Below are 26,143 nucleotides of genomic sequence, written 5' to 3' on the forward strand. Positions count from 1 at the left end.
CACTATGCTGAAGAGATATATGCACCCCCATGTTCACAGCATCATTATACACAATAGCCAAGACATGGAAATAACTAAGTGTCCAAAGAAGTTGTTAGTTGTGTATACACACACACACACACACACACACACACACACACACACACATATCCTCACAATATATACAATGGAATTTTATTCAGCCATAAGAAAGAAAGAAATTCTGCCAATTGGGACAACACAGAAGGACCTTAGGACCTTGAGGGCATTATGCTAAGTGAAATAACCCAGATGGAGAAAGACAAATACTGTATGATCTCACTTATATGTAGAATCTAAAAAACAAACAAACAAAGAAACCCAACCAAACTCATAGAAAAAGCGATTAGATTTGTGGTTTCCGGAGTTGGGGGTGATGGGTGGGAGGATTAGGGAAAGGTGGTTAGAAGGTACAAACTTTTGGTTACAAGATAAATAATTACTGAGGTTGTAATGTATGATATATTTGAAAGTTGTTGAGAGTAGACCCTAAGAGTTCTCACCACAAGGGTGATATTTTTATCTGTGTGAGGTGCTGAATGTTAACTAAATTAATTGTGGTAATCATTGCATAATATATATAAGTCAAATCATTATGATGCACACCTTAAACTTATACAGTGTTGTATGTCAATTATATCTCAATAAAACTGAAGGAAGAAAAGAACAACAGTCATAGAGGATAATGGGCAAAAGCCATTCTTGTAAAAGAGGGATTGGGGACAGCTGATGAGAGTATGAAAGAAGACACCACCTAACACACCTCACAAGCAATCAAGGAGATGCAAAGCAAAACACAATACTTTTGTTTACTAATCTGATGAGATGTGCAAAACAATAACAACAAAAAACTCTAATTTCCAGTGGTGCTGAAGATGTGCATCTCACACATTACTGGTGGGAGTGTAAATTGTAAAAGGATGTGCCAGCATAGGCTAAACATTAAAATGCACACATCCCTTGAATGACACTATTAAGATATGATCTTACAAAAGTAAAGAGTTCTAGTACAGAAAAAAGGTGTATATAAAAGGCTCTCCCCATCCTGTGCCCCCAGCATCATTTGTGATAGCAAAAGTCTGATCAAAAATAAAGGATGTATAGTTATCCCTATAAAATCCTTTGTTTACTTCTTTGATCTAATTAACATGGGGAAATAGGGTTTAAAATGAGAAAGCATGCAAATGAAACAGGACCTCAGATGAAGACATGTGACCCTCATACTTGCTGCAAGGTATTGGTCAGTGAGTGAAGTCTTCAGTCTCAGAACAACACAAGGTATGGATTAGAACAATATGGCTCCTTTCAAGCACACCCAGCTTGTAAGAATGGAATAAAATAATTTAACAAGGTGAATCTCTAGTTCCAGGACAAGATAGAGTAGAAAAAAAAAAACCTGGTGGTGAAAAAGTATTTGAAGAAATAGTGTCTAAAAATTTCCCCAATTTGGCAAAAGACATAAATCTGCAGATTTAAGAAGTTAAGCAAACCTGAAACATTATAAATCCAAAGAAATCTATGCCAAACACAAAATAATCAAATTCCTGAAAATTAAAGACAAAGAAAAAACCTTGAAAGCAGAGTAAGAGAAATGACATCTTACCTATAGGGGAATATAATTCAAGTGAATGGATTTCTCATCTGAAACCATAAAGACAAGAAGCAAGTGGAATAACATTTTTCAAGTGCTGAAAGAAAAGAACAGTGAACCCAGAATTCTATATCAGCAAATGTATCCATCAAGAATGAAGGGAGAATTAGGGCATTATCAAAGGAAGGAAATCTAAGAGAATTTGTCACTAGCAGACCTACCTTAAAAGAATGGCTAAGAAAGTTCTTAAAATGGGAAGAAATGATAAAAGAAGGAATCTCAGAACATCAGGAACAGAGAAAAAAACACTGGAAAAAACAAAAGTTTGAGTGATATATGAAATTTTTCTTCTCCTTTTTAAAATTATTTTTGATAGTTAAAGCAAAAATTATAACACTGCTTGATGTACTTCTCAAAGTTCTATATAGAGAAAATATTTAAAATAATTATAAATAGGAGACAGTAAAGGGACTTAAACGGTGGTAAAGTATCTACATTTCATTCAAGCTGGTAAAATATCAACACTAGTAGACTGTGGTAAGTTACGTATACATAATGCAACACCTAGAGAAACCACTAAAATTCAAATAATTGAACTTATACAGAAGGTGTTCTCTAATCACAATGGAATCAAAATTGGAAGTCAATAATAGAAAGATAAAAGGAAAATATCCAAACACTTGGAAAACTGAACAACACACTTGTAAATAATCCATGGGTCAAAGAGGAAGTCTGAAGAGTAGTTTTAAAAAAATGAATTAAAAGAATACTAAAATACAACATATCAACATTCGTAAGACACAGTTAACACACTGCTGAGAGGGAAATTTACAGCACTAAATGCTTACATTAGAAAAGAGTAAAAATCTCCACTTAATAATCTAAGCTCTTGGTTTATGAAATGAACAAAATAAACCCACAGCCAGCAAAAGGAAGAAAAGAATAAATATAATAGAAGTCAATGGAATTGAAAAGAGCACAACAATAGAGAGAAATCAATGAAACAAAAAGCTGGTTCTTTGAAAATATCAATAAAATTGGCAAGACTCTAGCAAGACTGACAAAAAAGAGAAGACATAAATTACCTATAACAAGAATGAAATGAAATATTGCTACAGATTCTCAGACACCAAAAGCATAATAAGGAGATATTAAAAACAACTCTATACACATAAACTTGGTCACTTAGATGAAATGGACCAATTCTTTGAAAAGCACAAGCTACCACAACTTACTCAAAATGAAGGAGATAATTTGAATATTCTTATAACTATTAAATAAATTTCATTTGTAATTTCAAATCTCCCTAAAGAGAAATCTCCAGGCTCACTTTGTTCCTGAAGAAGTTTAAAGGTTACTACCACACATTTAAAGAAGAATTAATACCAATTCTACACAATATTGAGTATAGTTCCCCGTGCTATACAATAGGTCCTTGTTGGTTATCTATTTTATATGTAGTGGTGTGCACATGTTAATCCCAAACTCCTAATTTATCCCATAATTAAAATAAAAAAATAAAATAACTAATAAATAAAAGAAAAAATGAAATTAATAATGAAATAATAATAAAATGATAACCAAATTTGCCATTTTAACTGTTAAGCTTCCAATTCAGTAACATTAAAAAAAATATGAAATACTTCACAAATTTGCATGTCATCTTTGCACAGGGCCCATGGTAATTTTCTCTGAATCGCTCCAATTTTAGCGCTACCAAAGTGAGTGCTGGCTAACTGACTTTTGATAAAGGTGAAAAAGTAATTCAATGGAGGAAGGAGAGTCTTTTCAAAACATGGATATGTTTGCAAATTGGATATCCATCAGCAAAAAGACAATAAAATAAGCAAAAACCCCTCAACCTCACATTTTATACAAAAATTAAGTCAACGGAGCATAGATTTATATGTAAAACAAACCTATAAAATCTTTAGAAGACATAGGAGAAAAATCATTGGGACCTGGGGCTTGGCAACATCAAAAGCAAAATCAATAAATCGGACTTCATCAAAATTTAAACCTTTTTGGTCTGAGAAAGACCCTTAATGTTAAGAAGATAAAATGACAAGCTACAGAGAAAATACTGGGAGAAAATACTTGTAAACCACATACCTGACAAAAGACTCATATCTAGAATATATAAAGAACTCTCATAATTCAACACTATAAGAAAAACATTACAGTTGGAGCATGGGCTAAAGCCCTGAAGAGACTAGATATAAAGAAGGGCTCCAAAGAAGACGAACAGATGGCCAAAAAGCACATGAATAGATGCTCAATACTGCTAATTATTAGAGAAATGCAAATCAAAACTACAATGAGGTATCACTTCACAGTAGTCAGAATGGCCATCATCAAAAAGTCTACAAACAATAAATGCCAGAGAGGGTGTGGAGAAAAGGGAACCTTCTTGCACTGTTGGTGGGAATGTAAATTGATACAGCCACTATGGAGAACAGTGTGGAGGTTCCTTAAAAAACTAAAAATAGAGCTACCATATGACCCAGCAATCCCACTCCTGGGCATATATCCAGAGAAAACCATAATTTGAAAAGATACACACACCCCAGTGTTCACTGTGGCACTATTTACAACAGCCAAGACATGGAAGCAACCTAAATGTCCATTGACAGATGAATGGATAAAGGAGAGGTGGTACATATATACAATGGAATATTGCTCAGCCATTAAGAAGAATGAAATAATGCCACTTGCAGCAACATGGATGGACCTAGAGATTATCATACTAAGTGAAGTAAGTCAGACACAGAAAGACAAATATCTATATCACTTATATGTGGAATCTAAAATATGACAAAAATGAACTTATTTACAAAACAGAAACAGACTCACAGACTTAGAAAACAAATGTATGGTTACCAAACGGGAAGGGGGCGGGCGGGGAGGGATAAATTAGGAGTTTGGGATTAACATAGCCACACTATTATACATAAAATAACTAACAAGGACCTACTGTAGAGCACAGGGAACTCTACTCAATATTCTGTAATAACCTATATGGGACAAGAATCCAAAAAACACAATGGATATATGTATAACTGAATCACTTGCTATACACCTGAAACTAACACAACATTGGAAATCAGCTATACTCCAATACAAAATAAAAATTAAATTGAAAAAGCCAACAATTAGAGCTAATTAATGAAAAAATAAAAAAGTAAAATAAAGGCTTTTATGTTTAGAACCATCACTGCTACTGCAGCCAGTATGTAAATGGGGCTCAAGATGATTAAACAGCAACACCCAGGCCCTGTGCCCAGAGAGGTTTGTGGGTGTAATCCAGAGAAGACCACAGAGAGGGACACCCAAAAGGGACCAAGGTCAAGGTGTGCAGACATGGGACCTTCCCTGTTGCTGAACAGAGAGCGGAAGGGATTCAAACCAACCTTTCAGCACTGCCTGCACCAGGGCATCACCAATAGGGACAGGAAGAGTCAGCCGTACCTACTTGAATCACTTAAATTTGAACTTGAGCCTATCTTTGCAGTTATGGCATCTGCTCCGGAGGACTGCTGGGTGGAGTGGACAGGCTGTCCTTGGAGGTTCTCAGTGCCCAAATCACGGGTTCCACAATGCCTTTTAAGTGAGTTTCCTATGGTAGTGCAGTGCCAGGCAGGGTTAAGCTGCCAGGAGCTCCTCTGGAGACGTGTGACATACAGGAGAGGGCCAGCGGGTGGCCAACACTCCAGTACAGAAGGGTGTAGCCAGCAGGGCAGAGGTACCCCACCTCAGCGATTCCATCTCCTTTGGGAAGGAGGAGTCACCATGATCACGGGACCACATGTCCGGTCAGTACTGCACTTCCCCAGAAACCAAACAGGACCCTGTGGGGTTCCTGGGCACAAAAGCCTTTCTGGGTCCCCCATTTCTTGATTACAGGAAATAGGCTTCATTCAGCCTCCATGACCTTCTCTGAGTTCCAAGAGGCAGGTTCAAACAGTTGCTAATCAGGGAAGGGAGGGGATGCAGAGACAAGGGAGTATCAATCCAGAAACAATAGTGCAGCCTTGGGGTAGGGTCCTGGTTTCCCCTCAAGGGATATACATAACAATATCTTTGAGCTGTTTTGCAGATACTGAAACCCCCACCAGGCGGAAGTTAACTGTATGCTGCCCACAAGCACATAGACACCAGACTGGTTGGAACCAGAAGGTTGATCTCCCCACCAACCAATCAGAAGAATGTCCATGAGCTGATCACGCCCTCTTTGAACCATTACTATAAAACTTCTCACTACCCCCTCCAGGTCAGGACACACAGTTTTGAGGGCATTAGCCCTCTGTGGCCCCCTTTGCCTGGCAAAGCAATAAAGCTATTATTTTCTACTCCACCCAAAACTCTGTCTCCAAGATTTAATTTGGTGTTGGGGTACAGAGGCTGGATTTGGCTTCACTCCCACCACCCCCAAATGAGCTGGCACTGCAAAGGAGCTGCATTTGTGGATGAACCATCTTTTATTACCTATATTTGATGCTCTGGCAACTTGGGGCCTTGCTGATCCTGGAGAAACGGCCTCTCCCAGGGCCAATTCCTAGAGATGGTAAAGAACCCATCCTCAAAAAAGTCCCTTCCTTTACAAACAAACCAATTCAGAGCCCACATCCCCAGCTACAGACTCTGCTGGGGTTTCACACTCCAGGCCACTGTCCCTGCTGCCCTAATCACCCCAGGGCCAGGGAACCCGATAACTAGGGACACCCCCTAGGGCCCCGAACCTACTGAAACTATTCAGACCAGCCAATCCTAAGCCTGCTTACCCTGCCTGGCCTGGTCCTTCCCATGGAAACCACAGTAATGGCTCTTGCCCACATTTTCTCCTCACGCCCTCTGCCTTCTGACTTCCTGATGCTTCCCCCTGTGGCCCCCTGTGGTGTGGCGTGCCCCCTCCTCCAGGTAACTCTGAGTCACAAACTATCTTTCCAATGGCAGTCATCTCCTGATCTGTTGCTTTACTATGCCTCAAATTATCTATTAATTCACTATATTTTAAAGTATTGGATTGGCCAAGAAGTTCATTTGGGTTTTTCCATAAGATCTTAGGAAAAACCCGAACAAACTTCTTAGCCAACCCAATCATTTGTCCTTGAGGTTATGACTGTTAAACTTCACATACTCAACCTCCCTTTCTATACCATGTGGCTCCATTCTTCACAACAAGACTTTTGGGTTGCTTCATCAAATCCTGAGTTAAAGGGGACCCTTTAGAATACTGAGAGAGATGGAACCAACTCCCAGCTTGGTTTACAGAGTGCAAAGGAAGTCAGCAGCCTGTCCCAGGGAATGAAGCCCACATGCAGGGTGAGAGACCCTGGGCACCGCAGCAACAGGGGTGGTTAAGCGAGGTGTGAAAGGAAAAATGTTGCCTGCCATATCAGGAAACAAAGGATGTTGCAGCCGTCAAGCCATCACATTACAGCCTCCCCGGGTGGTGAGCCCTGAGGGAACTTAGGATGGAAACAGGATGCCCGCCATCAAGCAGTCGGTCACTGCAGCCACCCCTGATGGTGCACCCTGAGGGGACTCAGGATGAGAAAACACAGGATACTGGCCCCAGGGAGCTGAGGTGCATATCAAAGGAATGATTTCAGTGAGCCCAGACTCTTGCATCTTCCCATATACGGAAAAGTGCTGAATTCCTTAACTTGAGATGTCTGGTTTTCTTTAATTAACAGTAATCTTCTGATGTTCTGACCACCTGGTCTTTGTTGCAAGAACTCCTGTATGTCCTGGCTCCCCCCTTCCCTCTTCAGAGACGAGACGTCGCTCAGAGCTACCTGAGAGGCTGCCGCCCAGGCTTTAGTCCTCAGTTCTGTTCACCAAATAAAACATAATTCTCAACTTTTAGCTTGTGCATTTTTTTCCAGTCAACAGAGGTCTAGGTCAGAGTCTGGGGGCACTGAGTTTCTTCCCATTCTGATTGTAGTTTAGTCAAGGGCACACACAGGAGGGGAGTGTTACTGTGACCAAAACAGAACGAGAAAGGGCAGTGAGGGAATGAGCCTTATGCTAAACCTTGTTAACTGATTGGTTTGTGAGCTGATGAAAGCTTGATTTCCCAAACCAGTAATGGGAAGCATTCCAACCTAAAAAGGTGTGAAGGATGAAGAAGGCAGATTATCCAGCAGGCCCTGGACTTAAAGGGGAAGTGAAGTGGGCGGCAGGCTCTCAGTTACTACATCAGGGTGTAGCCCAGAGTGATGTCATTGCTTTCCCTCCACTCCCATGGAGCAGCTCCCCAGGGCAGCAGCCAGTGCTTCTGGCTATAATATGTTGGGTCCCAGCATCTCACTTTTTTCCCTGTGCTTTAAACCACATCACCTGGTCCTAAATCCCTGCTCAAAATTGTTTTCCTTCCTTTCTTTCCCTCTCTCTCTTGCCTTACCTTAATCCTTTCTTTCTATTTTATTTATTTATTTAATTTTTTTATTGAAGTATAGTTGATTTACAATATCAACTATAGTTGATAGTATAGTATCGTTGTTAGTATTGGGTATACAGCACAGCAGTTCAGTTATATATACATATAAATTGGGTGGACCAAAAAGTGCCTTTGGTTTTTTAAGTAAAAATAAAAGACACATTTTTTATTTTCACCGAGAACTTTATTGAACAACGTAGTCACCCTTTTGTTCCACTACCTTCTCCCATTTTCCAGGCAGCCTCATTATTCCATCTTCCCCAAACTTTTATCTTTTTGAGCAAAAAACTGTTCCAGGTGCCTTTTACAGTCGTCCAGGGAATTGAAATTTTTTTCCATTAAGAGAATTTTATAAAGACCGAAATAAATGGAAATCCGAAGGTGCAATGTCTGGTGAATAAGGTGGATGAATCAGAACTTCCCAGCCAAGCTGTAACAGTTTTTGCCAGGTCATCAAAGAAACATGTGGTCTTGTGTTATCCTGATGGAAGATTATGGGTTTTCTATTGACTAATCCTGGATGCTTTTTGTCGAGTGCTGCTTTCAGTTGGTCTAACTGGGAGCAGTACTTGTTGGAATTAATGGTTTGGTTTTCCAGAAGGAGCTCATAATAGAGGACTCCCTTCCAATCCCACCATATACACAACATCACCTTCTTTGGATGAAGACCAGCCTTTGGTGTGGTTGGTGGTGGTTCTTTTCGCTTACCCCATGATCTCTTCCGTTACACATTATTGTACAGTGTCAATTTTCATCGCCCATCACAATTTGTTTTAAAACCAAAACGTTTTCATTATGTTTCAGTAGAGAATTGCATGTGGAAATATGGTCAAGAAGGTTTTTTTCGCCTAACTTACATGGAACCCAGACATCAAAGCGATTCACATAAGTAAGCTGGTGCAAATGATTTTCAACATTTGATTTGGATATTTTGAGTATGTTGGCTATCTCCCACGTGGTATAACATTGATTGTTCTCAATTATTGTTTTGATTTGATCACTATCAACTGGTCTACCCAACCGTGGAGCACCGTCCAGTGAGAAATCTCCAGTACAAAACTTCGCAAACCACTTTTGACACGTTCGATCAGTCACAGCACCTTCTCCATATGCTGCACAAATCTTTTTGTGCACTTCAGTTGTGTTTTTACCTTTCTTGAAATAATAAAGTATAATATGCTGAAAATGTTGCTTTTTCCTTCCATCTTCAATATTAAAATGTCTACACAAAAATTCAACAATTTTGATTTTTTTAAATGCACGCTGATATGACAGCTGTCACATGTAATCTAACAAAATTGTTTTGAATGAAGTTAAAGACAACTAAGTGCTACTAGAGCCATCTTCTGCAAAAAACCAAATTTGGCCCACCCAATATATATATACTGCTTTTTACATTATTTTCCCTTAGAGGTTATTACAAAATATTGACTATAGTTTCCTGTGCTATACAGTAGGTCCTTGTTGGTTACCTATTTTATATGGAGTAGTGTGTATATGTTAATCCCAACCTCCTAATTTATCCCTACCTCCACCCCCCTTTCCCCTTTGGTAATCATAAATTTGTTTTCTATGTCTGTGAGTTTCTGTTTCATAGATAAGTTCAGCTGTGTCATATTTTAGATTCCACATATAAGTGATATCATATGATATTTGTCTTTCTCTGTCTGACTTATTTCACTTAGTATGATAATCTCTAGGTCCATCCATGTTGCTGCAAATGGCATTACTTCAGTCTTTTTTATGGCTGAGTAATTCCATTGTATGTATGTATGTGTGTGTATATATATACATATATATACCACATCTTCTTCATCTATTCATCTGTCAATGGACATTTAGGTTGCTTCCATGTCCTGACTATTGTAAACAGTGCTGCAGTGAACTATGCATGTATCTTTTAAAATTAGAGTTTTCTCTGGACATATGCCCAGGAGTTGGATTGCAGGATCATATGGTAGCTCTATTTTTAGTTTTTAAAGGAACTTCCGTACTGTTCCCCTTACCTTAATTCTTATCACCACTCTCCATAATTCTTTAAACCTCACTTGATATAAATCACCTTGAAGCCACCTGACTCTCCAGGGGGAATAAATTCTAAATTGCACGATGATATCTGTAAAACCTTCAGAGTCTTGAAAAAGGGGAAAGAACAAACTCAAGAATGAGAAATGCTTTACCTCCTTAATGCCTCTTAGAGCAAGATATTTTGCTCCCTAGCAAACATGCAAAATGCCCCTGGTTTTAAGTTTGAGAGCTGATCCCATGGTTTGCACTGAGGTTCCAGGAACATAATGCACATTTGAGGTAACTAGAAATAAAGGATAAATAATGCATTTTGTTTGTGTCATCTCCGATTAAGATGCACCACTTGCATTCTTTAAGGCTCTTCCTGTGGGTAAGTTGTGAGTGGCTGGGAATTCACATACCAGGACAGCGGCCTGAAAGGATTTTTCCTCCCTCCCTCAGCAGCTGGTTACTGTTTCTCTATCCACTTCTTTGGCAAAGGTTGCTTGAGCACCTACAAATGCAAGCAACTGTGCAGCAAAGAGCACAGCTCTGCCCCAGGGCACAAGGTGGGGGCCTGCCCTGAAGGCTCTTGTGGGTTTACAGGAGGCCCGTGCCACACAGGTGTGACAGGCCCTGTACTCAGGCACCTTGGCCTCAGGCAGTGCTGATTAGGGAGCTAGCTACCTGCCCAGGTAAACACTCCAGGAAACTGAATGAGCACGACTTGGGGGATATAATCAAAATACAACTTAATTCTTACCTCCGTCTGACCTCTTTAAATATCTTCAGTTGGGGGAACTCAGAAGGGGTGTTCCTTCCACTGGGTGAGAAACTGGCTACCCCCTCACCCCCTGATTTACAAACACAACCTGAATCACAAATGGACTGTCCTCTGTTCTCCTGGTGGTAATCTCTCAGGATGCATTTAAGGTCAGCCTTCCCCTCTGGCCCATGGTTGGGGCTCCCACCTGCTGTTAAGGGGCCAGGCCTGGCATCTTTTGCTGTTTAGAGGCAGAAGGAGGGTACTGCACACCCTATCCTGTGCCCCAGGCCTGGCAGATGTTGAAGGCTCACTTGCCCTTGTGGGCGTTTTTATTTGTTCCTCGGAGATTCCCAACATGGGGTCACTTGCAGTTTCCTTGACATAAGTTGCCACACGCCTGCTCTAATGGTAGCGTGTAGCAACTTCAGCTTTCTTAGGAATCTGACGTACATCTCTGGCTTCTTGTTGTTGGGGTGCTTCCGCCCCTCCAAGTGGCCCCAATAAAAGGGCCCAGTGCGACCGACACAGCCTCCAGGAAGGTGGTTTGATCTCTTTCCTCACCCCATAGATGCCCAGGTGAGGCCCAGACCCTGGTCCACTCTGCTGCCAACCAAGAGATGGCACCTTGTTCTCCAATGTCCCCACTGATCTTCAGCCTAAGGGCCTTGAGTGAAAGGCAGGTACTTCCTCATTCCCCCATTAGACAAAGGGGCTGACACCTGCATTCTAATGGCCTTTGCAAACACTTCTCATCACAGAACCCCTTCTCCCACACCTGGTTCCTTCCTTGGATCCCTGATCAGCCTGAGAAGTCCAAAAACCAAGGGAGTGATTCTAGCTCATTTCCTTCCCAGCTTGTGAACCTTGGCCCGGCGCCTCACTTTGGGATGCAGTAGCTGCCACACTTCCACACCTGTGTCTAAACTTAAATACTGACATCCTGTTACAGGCGGCTTTACAAAGGAGGTCATACTTGACTGAAATGGCATAATAGAGTATTTGAGAGATTTGTTTCCACAGGAAAAGTGCTGGGTCAATGGGATGGCCATATGAGCACATGTATCTTGATCCCTATTTCACAGCATACAGAAAAACCAAGTCCACATTGACAGTATTTCTGAATGCAAAGGGTAAAACGATAAAACTTCTAGAAAGTAATATAGGACACCTTCCTAAATTTAGGATGGGCAAAGATTTCTGAAACAGGATGCCAAACTACCAACTATTAAAAAAAAGTGATAAAACAGACACATAACATTAAGAACTTCTTTTTGCTCAAAAACATTATTAAGAGGGTAAAAAGGCAAACTACACAGAGAGAAAAGATCATTGAAGTCCATATAATCAAGAAAGGGCTGGTATTCAGAAAATATACAGAAGAAGTTAATAAGAAATAGTTAAATGCAATAGAAAAATGAAAAGATACCTGAACATACACTTTACAAGAGGACATCTGAATGGCCAAGAATCAATGACAATTTGCTCAACCTCATTAGTTATCAGATAAATTAAAATTGCAATTAGATACCACTGATGACTAAAATTAGTAAAACAGAAAATACCACTGATGAAGATGTGAAGCAACTGGAGCCCTCCTATGGGGCTGATGAGAGTGTAATTGGTTCAACAACTTTGGAAAATTACTTAGCAGTGAGACAGGAGGAAAAGGGGCAGGACACAAACACTAACTAGATAATGAAGAAGGGGCGCAGCTGTTCGGATGCGCTAGGCTGGAACCAGCTGAAACCAAGGTGTCTTTGAGAAGAGTCCAGCCATTGACCTTTAGCTCATTATACCTTCAATGTAATACTAAAAATCACTCCCCCTTAAAGCCATGACAGTTCCGAGGAGGACCATAGAAGGCAAAAACTAGGCAGTGGCTCAACTCCTGGGAAATCCCCACCCTACCCCAAAATAGCAAGGATATTCCTCCCACCTGTTAGCCTATGAGATTACTTAACCCCTAAAAACCTACAACCCCATGCCCTGGGGCCGCTCTCACTTTCTGAGACAGTCTGCATTCTGCCTATGGAGTGTGTATCTCTATAAATCAACTTGCTTTCCCTTTGCTCTGGCTCACTCTTTCCTGCGTGAAGCCAAGAACCTGGTGGTCATAAGGACTCCTGCAGGTCCCAGGATGTGACATCTCCCTCTCCTGCAACAGCAGGATCTACCAAAAGCTGATCATTCGTATACAATATATATACATACTGTATATCATACATATACGGTATGACCAGCAATTTCTGATCTTGGTATATTTCCAACGAAGATGTATACATGTATACCAAAACATAGGGAAGGTATTTCCACAGCAGCATTACTCATAGAGAACTAGAAGCAACCCCAATGATAAACGATGGTAGAATGGGTACATGGGTGTATATTCACACATGGACAAATAGCATGTTAGCAGCAGAGTACGAACGAATGACCCAGTGGTACACACAACAGACATACTATTTGACTCATCACATGAAGTTTAAAAATAAGCAAAAATAATCTACAGGTTAGAGGTCAGGACAGTGGAGAGAGTGGGTAGAGGAAAAAGGAAGCAGGGTGAGGAAAAAACACAAGGGGGCAGAATGGCTGCAGATAAGGCTCTATTCTTTGGTCTGAGAGGTGATTATGAAGCGATATTTGCATATTATAACTCATTCTGATGTGAGTTTTTCTGTAGGTGTATTACACTTCAATAAAGAGGATGGGCAATAAGGATCTATGGACCATAAAAGAACTCTACGTAAAGTTAATAAATAGGCTCATGAAGGGCTTCTCCAACTTTTGTCTGCACACGTTTTTGAAAAACAGCCTTACTGGCATGTAGCTGGACATTTGCTAGTATGCTATTGATCGTTTCACTCGGTTTGAATACTTTTAATCACATCAGCAAACCAGTTGGCCCCTTCCTCCAATCCCTTCTCCACACAGCCAGAAAGAACTTGAAAAGATGAATTTATGTCATGGCTTTCTCTGCCTGAATCCTATCAGTACTGCACAAAATAAAACACAAACTTTTAAGCCTTCATTGTTTCTTTTGGTTCTGCAACTTGTGGCCATGCCCACCTCTGCAGGCTCACCTGGCTCCAGGCTCTCCTAGGTCAGCACTTCAGGCTGACGCCTCCCATCCATCCCCAAACACGCGAGTTGATTTCTTCACCCCTTCTTGCACTTGTGATTGACTTTGTCAGAAGAGCTTTCACAGCGCTTCCCCTCCTCCTCCCTTTATTCCAAGTGTCTGCTTCAATTTCACTCCTGCTGAGAAGACTTCTTTGTCTCCCCTGTCTAAACTACCCTCCCCCTCATTTTATTGCAGGACCAATTACTTCTTCTGTAGCACTATCATAATCTGTAATAACATTGCCCATCCATCCATCCATCCATCCACCTGTCCATCTGTCCATCCATCCTGTGTATGCTCTCTCTGGAGAATTTAAGTTCTGGGAACTTGCCTTCTTTGAATCCCCAGGACCTAGCAAAGTTCAGGGCATGTAATAGCTACTCAGTAAAAGCATGCTGAAGAAATAAATGAAAATTAAAAAGGGAACTAACCATTCAATACATTCCTCTGCTTTATATCTGAGCACTTCCCCCTTTTGTTAAAATCTAAAGTGACTCTTTCTTGAAGAATACATAACTATTGATATTTTCATTCAACAAAATTATATTGAGTCCCTCCTAATTCAGCAGCGTGTTGCACACAGAGGGTACACTAAGACACAGACACTGCCTACGTTTTAGTGGTGGAGTGAGACTCCATTACATTATTGTGGTTCATACTGGTTTGTAAAGAAGTTACATAATTGTAAAAAAAAATTATGAAAATGGAAACAATCATCTTTTTTTTTAGTCAGAAACTCAAAGAAACAACCAGAGAAAAAGGCTTAGAAAGGTTTACTGGGAACTATTCTGACCTACCAATTTTTTAAATATTGCTTAATTATTTCAATAATGCAGTCTGTATTAACACCTTTATTCTGTGGTCTAAAAGGAGATCATGTTGTTGAGATGCAGTAGCAATGATACAGGATGATATGATGCAGGAAGTGACAGTGGGTAGGACCTTCACAGAAACGGACATGGCTGGAAGGAAGGGCTAGCAAACTTGCAAACACACCAGCATTAGCACCAGGAGAAGGTGTTGTGGGCAAGAAGGGACACATTGTCTGATGGAGCTCGAATACCTTCCTTACCGCCTCCTGATAGACAATCTCCCTGCCCCGAAACACACATATCTAGTTTCAACATAGCAGCCACAGGGATCCTGTTAAACCTAAGTTGGATCAAGTCCCCCTGCCCAGGACCCTCATCCCATCTTACTCAGAGGAAAAGCCAAAGTCCTGCCACGCCTGGCAATGTTTTGAATGACATGGCGCTCCCCTCTGATCCCCTCTGCTTCCACCCCCTGTCCCCCCAGTCTCTCCCCTCCCATCCCCTCCTGGCTGTTCCCTGAAAATGCCAGCACTCACCAGCTGCAGGCCTTGCGCATCTCCCCTCTTCCTGGACATCCCGACCTCAAGCCTCCCGGCTCCCTCCTCTCCTCCTCCAGATCTTCACAATCAGCTCTTGGTGAAGCCTTCCCAGACCTCCTTCCCTAAATGTTCACTGTGGGTCCTCACTGCTTCAAATCCCCCTTCTCTGCTTTATTTGTTCTCTGCAGCCTTGATCACATATATTGCACACATACATGTTGTATTTATTGTCTACTGCTCTCATTCAAATGTAATTTCCACGAGGACATGGAGTTTGTTTGTCTATTCATTAATACACAGTGCCTGGCACAAAACAGGTACACAATACATATTTTAAAAATCAAATTGAAATGCAATGAGTTCTATATTTCCAAGGATGTTTCTTATTTGTTCTTCAGCTCTTCTATCTAGAGGAGCAGTTTTCAGGATGTCTAGTGTATCCTATCATGGAAAATCTATGGCACGTTTTCTACATAGAAAGAAGAACTGGTGGCCTTAGGCTGTTCTTCACTCTTAAGTCAGTTTGGAAAACTGTCAATGGATTGTTCATCTCTAAGCAAAGGAAATCCAACAGCATCAGGTTAGAAACAATCAGACTTATTTGTTCTTTTTTGCTTTTAAGTTTAAATGCTAAAACATTTTGTACCCAGAGACTAATTAAGAAATGTATCTGCTCCCTGTAAAGGCTTGATAAAAATGTAAATGGTAATAATATTAATGGTAGATTAATTAAACATTCTAAAACAGAGAAGGAATTTTGGAAGTGTTTAAAGTTACTGACAAGACACTTGCAGATAGGGAGTCGGGTGATTCACCCACATTTTAAAGTAAGTTCCATCTGTATCACATCCAATAAAGTCGCTATTTGTTTCTATATAATCAGTGTGTGTGGCGTATGCATGCTCACACGTGTGTATGTGCCTGTGTGTTCTCTTGAGATACTCAGGATGCAACATGACAGTACAAAATGAGATGGTTTTACAATGGGAGAGAAAGTGCTAGAACAACATCATTAAGTTCTGGCAAAGTCAAAGGCGATGCTGCTTCACGTGCATGTTTTGTAAGAACGTGGAGCCTTTAGGCTTCGAATTCTGTCCTGTGCAAAGTAAGTGGCCTCAGGCTGCTCCTTCCACTCTGGTGTTCCCGTTCCATCAATATCCCTTTCATACTCTCCTGCCTCACAGTCTTCAGCCACCGTTAGCCTTTTACAGCATTTTTCAAGAACAAAAGTTGAAATCGATTAAAAAAACCTAACTCATTTTCTCCAGCATCATTTGGGCAAGACATTAATTACTCTGTCCAACAAACTAATGATTTTTCTATCCTTGTGATCATTACTTAGTTTCCATTTTCTACCCATACAATTAAAAATCTCCCTTAAATTAACGGAGGCCATTGAGAAGTCACAAAGCCCAGTGACAGCTGCTGTACACAGCTTGCCCATGTCCCGAGTTGAAGGCAAAGGCTCTGCCCATCAGCCTCCGCATTGACGCCGAGGCTCCCTGAGGTTAGGACCTGTGTCTTTGTCATCAGATTCCCCACTCCTAGTACAGCATCTGACTTGAAGGAGGTGCTCAGCAAAAATCTGTTGACCAGCTGACTGAGTGAATGAATAGATAACTGAGAAGAGGTGGGATCGCATGTGTAAATGGTAGATGAAGGGAAGTTCCACCAGCACAGAGGCTGGCCTCAGCCTGTGGCAAAACCTCATGGTCCCTTGCACGGATGCTGGGCATTGAGCCCAGACGTGCCATGGGGCTGCAAAATGCCCTGCAGTCCCTCTGAGATCAACAGAGGGAGGGGAGAAAGTGCTTCACCCAGAACCACCCGACAGGAAGCGGGGGAGGGTGTGGAGGTGGAGTCTGATGGGCAGGGAGAGGGTGGCACCAAAAACACCATGAGTCGCTTCTATTTCAGCAACCCCGAAACGGCTGTGACGTTTCTGAGGCTGACATAACTCCCATTTTGAGAAAATCTGGGCTGTCCTGGGCCCCACAATGAGTATGTATCCTGTGGCTGTTACCCAAGGCTTCTTGGAGGATGTTCCTGGATTTCCTGGAACACGGGCAGCTCCTCCTGGATGTCCACTAGCTGGCCCCCAAAGTGCTCCCTGGATGGAAATTGCAGGCACGCAGACCTGCTTCTGAATGAATGCACTTTCAACTTAGCGAACGCATAGCCACGTGGCACGGAGTGACAGTCTGCACGGAGTGGTGGCCCTGAAGGCCATGGTGGGACAAGATGTGGGAATGCCGGCTTGAAGGCAGCCTGCAAAGGGGGCAGCTGTGGCCCAGGGAGAGTGACCAGAACTGGCCCGGCTGCCACCAGCCAGGGAGCACGAGGATACCAGAGAGTTAAACTGTGTTACAGAGAATTATAGTCTTCTCAGAACCTGTTCCTTGTCATTCCTTGTGGTTATTATTATTATTATTATTATTTTTGCGGTACGCGGGCCTCTCACTGTTGTGGCCTCTCCCATTGCGGAGCACAGGCTCCGGACGCGCAGGCCCAGTAGCCATGGCTCATGGGCCCAGCAGCTCCGCGGCATGTGGGATCCTCCCAGACCGGGGCACGAACCCGTGTCCCCTGCATCGGCAGGCGGACTCTCAACCACTGCGCCACCAGGGAAGCCCTATTATTATTTCTTAATCACTTAAATTGCATGTGATCATGTAAAAATAAAATCAATTATGTGGGGCAAAAACAAAACTCTTCCTGTACTGGGATCCACTCCTGACTGCAGAGGAGATCAGTCAAGAGCGTGTCAGGGGCCGCCAGCATTGCTGGTGCCAGGCTGCTGGGGGGCAACACTGGGGCTGCAGGATGCTCGGGCAAAAGGACCCCAGCAGGACCTTGTCCACGCCTCATCTTACAGGACCCAGGCCTTTCAACTGGCTGTCAAAAAGGAAAGTTCTGGATGCCTCGCCTGACTGTCCTGGTAGCTGTGACTCCAATCCCGGTGCCCCTTGACAGCAGAGTGGTTGGAAAGAGGGCAGGGAAGATGTTGGTGGTCAGTGGTTCCCAGAAGCACCTCAGCACCTATCAGGACAGTGAAGCCTACCATGGGAGGCAGGCCCGTGGGGGGAGAAGTCGGGAGGGTGATGGGTAAATGGAAGACAAAGGATGCGGGAGAACAAGAGCGAGTGGGAAAAGAGGCAAGGATCAGGGAGGGCCTTGTCTAGCTACCTTTGCCTGCATGGGCAGAAACGGCTGGAGGAAAAATTCCTGTAAGTGGGCTTGCTGGGTCAAAATGGAATTAGATGTTACATTTAGATAGATATTTAGACAGATAAATTACCCATCATGAATCACAGCCCCGTTTATATACCACCACCCACTAACCACGTGAAGGCTTGGCCCCCGGCACCCACACCAAGACTGAGTGTCTTTACTCTTTTAAATATTTGCCAACCTGGTGAACAAAACGTGGTACCTCAGACTTTGTTTTTGCTTTTCTTTATTTCCTTCATTTGCATTTCCATGATTACTCATGGAACTGATGAACTTTTCACTGGTATATGGACCATTTGTATTTCTTCTGTGAATCTCTTCTGTATATGCTCTGATTAATTTTACTTGTTTAATTTTCTTATTGATTTGAGGCACTCTTTGTGGATCATGGATATTCAGCTTTTAATTACTTTCCCGTGATTGGTTTGTCTTTTCATTTTTTATGACGACTTTCATCTACAGAAGTTGAAAATTTAATGAAATGAAATCTGCTATATCTCTTGAATGGCTTGTGAGCTTGGTGAGCTGTGTGACTTGCTTAGACTACTCTTCCCTCAAGTAAATGCTATTCTCTGGTATTTCCTTTGAATAGTTCTTGTAGTTATTTCCCCCAAATGCTCCCATGCTAACGCATCTGGAATTAACGTCTGTAAGTGGTAAGAGACTGAGCGAGGCAGTTGCTTCCACTTGGATGGCCATGTGTTCCCACACAGTTAAGTGGTGCATCTTTTCAGCCCTGATTTAAAATGTCACGTTTATCACACACACACACAAAGATGCCTTTGATGCAGCCCTAAGGACAAAAGGAATGGGTAGTGGGAGCCGTGGTGGGGCAGGCTAGGGCTTCAAGGAACTGAGAGTAAGTTGAATGTGTGTGTAGTTCTGTGTGCGATTGTGTGGTTGTGTGTGTGTCTGTACATGTGATTGTATGTGTGGTTCTATGTGTGGTGTGTGCTTGTGTGTATGGGGGTTGTGAACGTGTGGGGCTGTCAGGGGACTGTGTGTGGTGTGTGTGACTGTGTGTGGTTTAGCGTGTGCATAGTTGTGTGTGCAGCTGTGTGGTTGTGTGTGTGGATATGTTTGTGTGTGAGAGGCGTATGATTGTGTTAGTAGTTGTGTGAGTGTGGTTTTGTGTGTGTGTGTGGTTCTATACATGTGAGTGTGTGTGTGAGTTATGTATGTGTGGGTTATGTATGTGTGGGGGGGGCTATGTGTGTGGTGTGTGTCGTGTGACTGTGTGTGGTTGTGTGGTTCAGTGTGTGTGGATATGTTGTGTGTGTGAGGGGTGTATGATTGTGTTAGTAGTTGTGTGTGTGGTTTTGTATGTGTTCTGTGGTTGAGTGTGTGTGATCGTGTTAGTAGCTGCATGTGTGTGTGTTTCAATGTGTGTGCATGCTTATGTGTGTGTGGGTTGTATGTGCTGTGTGTATGGTCGTGTGAATGTTTGTGTGGTTGAAGGTGTGTGTGTGTGTTTAGTTGCATGTGTAGCTGTGTGGTGTCAGCTAACTTGTCTCTTTAGTCCACGGGTCTGCAGACTCAGGGAAGCTGCATCTGGCTCTTACAAGGTGACTGGAATCACACAGAATCCCTGACCTTCAGGCTGAGGGGACTTTATTTTTCTCAGCGGGAGCAATTCATTGGATATTTGCATGGGAAGACAACTGAGCCAGATCTTTGGTGAGCAGAACTGCGCTGCGGCAGGCAGGGACCCTGCTCACTAATCTCCGCGTTTCTCCTGTTCCCAGCCACCAAGCAGAAGGGCATCCCTGGCCCCCAGAAGTGACGTGTGCACTTATAAGTTGCTTTGGTCAGTGACACATGAGGAGAAGTGACAGGTGTCATTCTGGGTGGATGTATCTCATTGTCAGTCCTTCTCTTATGCCCGCTGCCATGCCTGGTGACCTTCTAGACGGCCGCGGCTCTATCAGCGTGAGGGTGACGTGGAGCAGGCTCCCAGCACGGCAGACCTGTGACACAGACCTTGCAGGTGACGTCCCTGAGATCTGGGGGCTGTTAGTCACTGTGTCTAACTAATTGCTGTGCTAAGTCTTTCCATTCACCCCACGGCTTCAAACATCCTCTCTACGGAGGACTCTACGCTTTAACATCCTAGCACACGCCTCACCCCGAGCTAGGAACCCTGGGTTTTCTTTTTTGGCTCTGCCTCTCTCAACCTATGAACTTTCCAGTGCCCAGGGCTCCATTGTGGGCTCTTTTCTCTTCTCTGTCTGCACCCTCCCCCTGGGAAATCGATCCCACACCAGGCTTGGGAAATAGCATTTCTGTACCCGTGTTTTCAAAAGACCAGCGAACACCAGTCCAGGACAACCCATTTCATTTCTGGATGGTGCCTGTGTTACTCTGGACTCTCAGAACTCAATACAAATATTGTCCCTGCCTCCTGAATTGCACTCTCGAATTGAACAATAGTGCCTACCATAGGAAGATCCTTGAAAATGTCAAAACACGCACACACGCACACACACAATTTGAAAAAGAGGTTGGAGCAAACGTAATAATTCAAAAAAAAAAAGCTTGAACAGTGTAACTAGGAAAGAAATAAAATAAGGAAAAAAGAAGGGAAAGGTAGATGCAGCAGCTTCATCACGTCAAACAGAAAATGCAAAACCTGAAAACAGAATGTTGTCCTACGTCATCAGGAACCTTCTCCAACAATCATATTTGAAAAGCAACAGAAAAAACTGAAACAAGGACCTACTGTATAGCATAGGGAACTATACTCAATGTTTTGTGATAACCTATATGAGAAAAGAATCTGAAAAAGGAGGTATATACATATATAAATATATATATGACTGAATCACTGCGCTGTAACCTGAAACTTACACAACACTATAAATCAACTGTACTCTAATAAGAAAAATTTTAAAATAAAACATTAAAAAAATGAAAGCATTGAAAGGCTTTAGAAATCTAAATAAATAAATAAACGCAGATTTTCATTTGCTGATAGAGGCTCTTCTATGCATAGACTTGAAAGTTTTTCATTTGGATATGACCTTTTTATTGTACAGATTTACAATCAAGGAAACTTGGTTTGAAGTTGTAGTGGTTTTGAGATTCCCTTTCTACCACAAACTGTTATGCTGAATGCCCTTACTTGTATATTCTTAAGCTCATATGAGACCATGATTTTGCTTCAGAAAAAAAAAAAAGGAAGAAGAAAAAAAGGAAAGATGCGAACCCAGCCCCCTTTCTAAGACACATATTCCTCAGTGAATGTGCCCTCAAGGACACAGCTCATGCAGGACCACAGTCAGCAGGACCCTTCAGTGGGGGAGACCCAATTGCTGCATTAAGTCACTGCCCCTGCCAGCCATGAGCACATTCTGGAGGCGATCTGAACGCTAGAGGTGGTGGCAGCACTGCCAAGGCTCCCTTGGTCAACAGTTTGCAATGGGAAGATGGTTCTCATGGCATGATGAGAACCAGTTTCTGGGAAGAGCTGCCTGAATACAAGATAGAAAATGGCAACAATAATAGAAAAATACACTCAGCCTACCTCACTGTGTTATATCAAGAAACAAAAGTCTTCACTTACAACCTCGCATCAAGCCTACGATCAGAATGGTGAGGCCGACAGAGGTGGAGACAGCAGCGTGTGGGATGGGCCACCCTGTGCAGCCTGCAGGGGTGCCGGGCCATCCTGGACTTCTCACCCTGGAATCCCATACTCTTGGTGGTTCATCCCTCTGCCTCACCCCCATGTCCCAATGCCGGGCACAGAGCAGCTGTGATGACCCCCACTTCTGCTCTCTATTCCTGCCCCCACCATTCTGTCCCCCACAGAGGAACCTGCATGATGTTTGAAATCAGATCATGTTTTCCCTCACCTTAAATTCTAAAGTGGACTCTTCGTAGATATGGAATCAAAATAGAAGCTCCTTTCCATGACCTAGGACCACAGGTCATCTGGCCTCCGGCTACCACTCTGAGATTTCCCTTCACACCATTTTCCTTCCTTCATTTCACTCACTACACTCCTGCCCCACCAGCGTCTCCCCTCAAATCCTCTACACATGCTTCCTCCTTTGCCTGCAATTTTCCTGCATTGACTCACACACACATCCTCATGTCCTATGTCACTTGCTAAGAGGTTTCCCCAGGTTAACGAACCTAAATTAAGTCCCACCTGTATCTTCTCATAGAACTCACTTTTTTCCTTTACTCTGCTTCACGTTAATTGCAGTATGTGCATGTGTGTGTGGTAATATCTTTATCCTTCATTGTACTGGAAGCTCCAGGAAGGGCTGGGCCACGTCTGTTAATCTCCATTGGGAACCAGTAGTTGGTCCAGTGTCTGGCACACAGACACCTAGAAAGTGTTGAATAAGGATAAACATATTGTTTATTGGATAAATAGATAATTGAAGTTTGTAGCTGTGATGCCCATAGGTTAGCAAAACAGCACGGACTCTTGGGCCTGGCCTGTGTCCTAACTCTGACACTGAGTGTCGTGAGAAGGAAGAGGTAACAGCAAGGAAGTTCAGTGCCCAGTGTATGGCAGGCAACTGGTTACAGTCACCAGTGTTTGCATTACAATTGAAGCTTGAATTTAGGGTAGCAGGGAAGGCGAGAACAACAGGCTGAGGGCAGGGGTTGCTGAATGTGGCCCTTCCATGTTTTTTGTTTTAAAGTTAAAACAACATAACAGATCTGACACCTGGTGTACCTTCAAGGGCATTCCATATGGTGCCCGGAGGGAAAAAAAAAGTACAGCTGAAATTGGGTTTTGGGACTTCCTTGGTGGTGCTGTGGTTAAGAATCCTCCTGCCAATGCAGGGGACATGGGTTCGATCCCGGGTCTGGGAAGATCCCACATGCCACGGAGCAACTAAGCCCGTGCACCACAACTACTGAGCCCATGCACCGCAACTACTGAAGCCCATGCGCTCTAGGGCTCATATGCCACAACTACTGAGCCTGCATGTTGCAACTACTGAAGCCCACGCACCTAGAGCCCATGCTCCACAACAAGAGTAGCTGCTGCAATGAGAAGCCCGTGCACCGCAATGGAGAGTAGCCCCCACTCACTGCAACTAGAAAAAGCCCGTGCGCAGCAACGAAGACCCAACACAGCCAAAAATAAATAAAATTAAAACAAAATAAAATTGGCTTTTATTTTCATTCTCTACTTTCAGACTTTAATCCCCTGCTTCCTGTACGCTTAATTCCACCTCGCTTGCATTCCTGGTGGGAGCTGGCTCCTGTGCCTCCCCCAGATCACAAGCACCCTCCCATCAACACAGCTCGCCCCCTCCCTGGACCACAAGGCCTCCTCCAAAGCCCTGTCACAGTTCCAGCCTCCCATCCATTGTCTGATCTCTCAACCAGGTCATCCACATCTGCCCCACCACTTTCCTCTTCATGTGCACAGCCCTCTGCCCTTTGTTTTCTACATTATTTCTCCCACTGGGTCTCATGTGCTGTATTTTCACTCTCCCATGATACCAATGATCCCTGCCATGGAGTGACTGTTTGTATCCCCCCAAATTCACATGTTGACATCCTAACGTCCATCGTGATGTTAGGAGGTGGGGCCTTTGGGAGGCAATTATGACCCTCATGACCTATTAGTGTCCTTATAAGAAGAGACCTGAGAGAGATGATCTCTCTGTTTCTGCCACATGAGGACACAGCAAGAAGGCAGCCGTCAGCAAACCAGGAAGAGGGCGCTCACCAGAACCCAACCCTGATATTGGACTTCTAGCCTCCAGACTGTGTACAATACATTTCTATTGTTTAAGTCCCCTAGTCTGTGGTATTTTGTTATAGCAGCCTGAACTGACAGAGATTATTTCTTGTACTTCAGGTTCTTGTCTGTTATGGTATTTTATTCTTCTTTTCTCCTCCAGGTCCCTGTCTCCCACTGCATTTTTTTTTTTTTTTTTTTTTTTTTTTTGCGGTACGCAGGCCTCTCACCGTCGTGGCCTCTCCCGTTGCGGAGCACAGGCTCCGGACGCGCAGGTTCCGCGGCCAAGGCTCACGGGCCCAGCCGCTCTGCGGCATGTGGGATCTTCCCGGACCGGGGCACGAACTCGTGTCCCCTGCATCGGCAGGCAGACTCTCAACCACTGCGCCACCAGGGAAGCCCAGGAATAATTTTTAAATACTCCAGAGTACTCTGTTCTTAACAAGGCCTGCCTTCCAGGAAAACTATTAACCAGAGCCTAGCCTGGGTATTATCAGAGCCTAACTGACCTGTGGGAAGGGGAATACACAACTCCAGCCCATTCTAGCCATCCTGCCCCACCTAAGGGAGGAATAAAAACACAGAGAAACACTTGCAAAGTTCAAACTCCAGAGGCACAAGCTCACTAAAAGACTGAGCCCTCATCATAGGACTATACAACACTTCCTCACCTCCCACACCTCATCACCATATTACTAAAAGCCTATTTACAGGCTTCCCTGGTGGCGCAGTGGTAGAGAGTCCGCCTGCCAATGCAGGGGACACGGGTTCGTGCCCCGGTCCGGGAAGATCCCACATGCCGCGGAGCCTGCACGTCCGGAGCCTGTGCTCCGCAACGGGAGAGGCTGCGACGGTGAGAGGCCCGCGTACCGCAAAAAAACAAAAAAACTTAACAAGATGATATTTCAAAATATGGCAAAAAACAAACATAAAAAGGTATCTATAGACTTAGAAAGATAGTTGTAACACATATTTCAGCAAAGTGCTAATATCCCTCTAAAAAAACTATTAAGATAAAGACAAATGACTCAACAGAAACTCATGCAAAAGACATGAAGAGGCAAAATACAGAAAAATAAAATCCAGAACGCCAAGAATGCGTAAAAAAGATGTCCACTCCGAGCAGCATGAGCTGCTCCTGAACAAACAGTGCAAATTTCCAACACCATATCATTTCAGACAGACTGGCAAAGAAGCTGGTGATGACATCCACACGCAAAGGGACTGAGGGAACTCTGCACATTTTTGCATTTTTGGTGGAAATGTAAATTTCTAAGCCCTTTGGGGAAAGTTATCTGAAAACAGCAATTCAAGTTCAAAATATAAGAGCTTTTTGACACAGTGGTCCCATTTTGGGAAATATATCTTACAGAAATAAAAGCGGTAGTATATTAGAAAGTGTTCAATAATATCTGATAAAGAATTCTGAAGTGGCAGAAAACTGGAGAAAATCAGAATTCTTCTCAACAGAGAATAACTGGATAAATTGGATGGGTTTTTATGTTTAAAATAGATAAATCAGACTTGATTTGTTGATCTGGAAGAACATACGTGACACACAGTTTGCCAAGGAAAGGAAGCTTCAGAGTAACATGGACTACGTGGAATCATTGACATCTGGTTGTAGAAACAAGTGCAAAAGCCTCTTCTATATTTATCAATAGGAGCGCAGGTATAGCTAGCAATTTGTATACAATATCTATTAGCAAGAAGCATAAATTGGGTGGCATTATTAACATTTTAAAAATGCTTTTCACTGTTTCAGTGGCTGGAAAACTTCTATTACATTTGTGATAAAAAAAATTTGAGAGCATTTCTGCAGAAAGTGACGATTTGCCAGAGAAGCCAAGTAACAGGGGAATTTCAAGGAAGCAATCATTGGTTAAGGAAAAGCCAATAAAGG

The 26,143-nt window shown here is 43.0% G+C and overlaps 1 long non-coding RNA gene and 1 other non-coding gene across 2 annotated transcripts in view; both read right to left on the reverse strand.

Moving 5' to 3' along the window:
• The window catches only part of LOC109552613 (uncharacterized), a 253,921-nt gene that overhangs the window by 84,186 nt on the left and 143,592 nt on the right, over window positions 1-26,143 (reverse strand). The window lies entirely within an intron of this gene.
• LOC117311281 (U6 spliceosomal RNA) lies at window positions 3,238-3,341 on the reverse strand. Its single transcript, XR_004525504.1, has one exon. It is a non-coding gene; the product is annotated as a U6 spliceosomal RNA (small nuclear RNA).

The sequence above is a fragment of the Tursiops truncatus genome, chromosome 2 (genome assembly GCF_011762595.2).
Source record: "Tursiops truncatus isolate mTurTru1 chromosome 2, mTurTru1.mat.Y, whole genome shotgun sequence".
Taxonomy (NCBI): Eukaryota; Metazoa; Chordata; class Mammalia; order Artiodactyla; family Delphinidae; genus Tursiops; species Tursiops truncatus.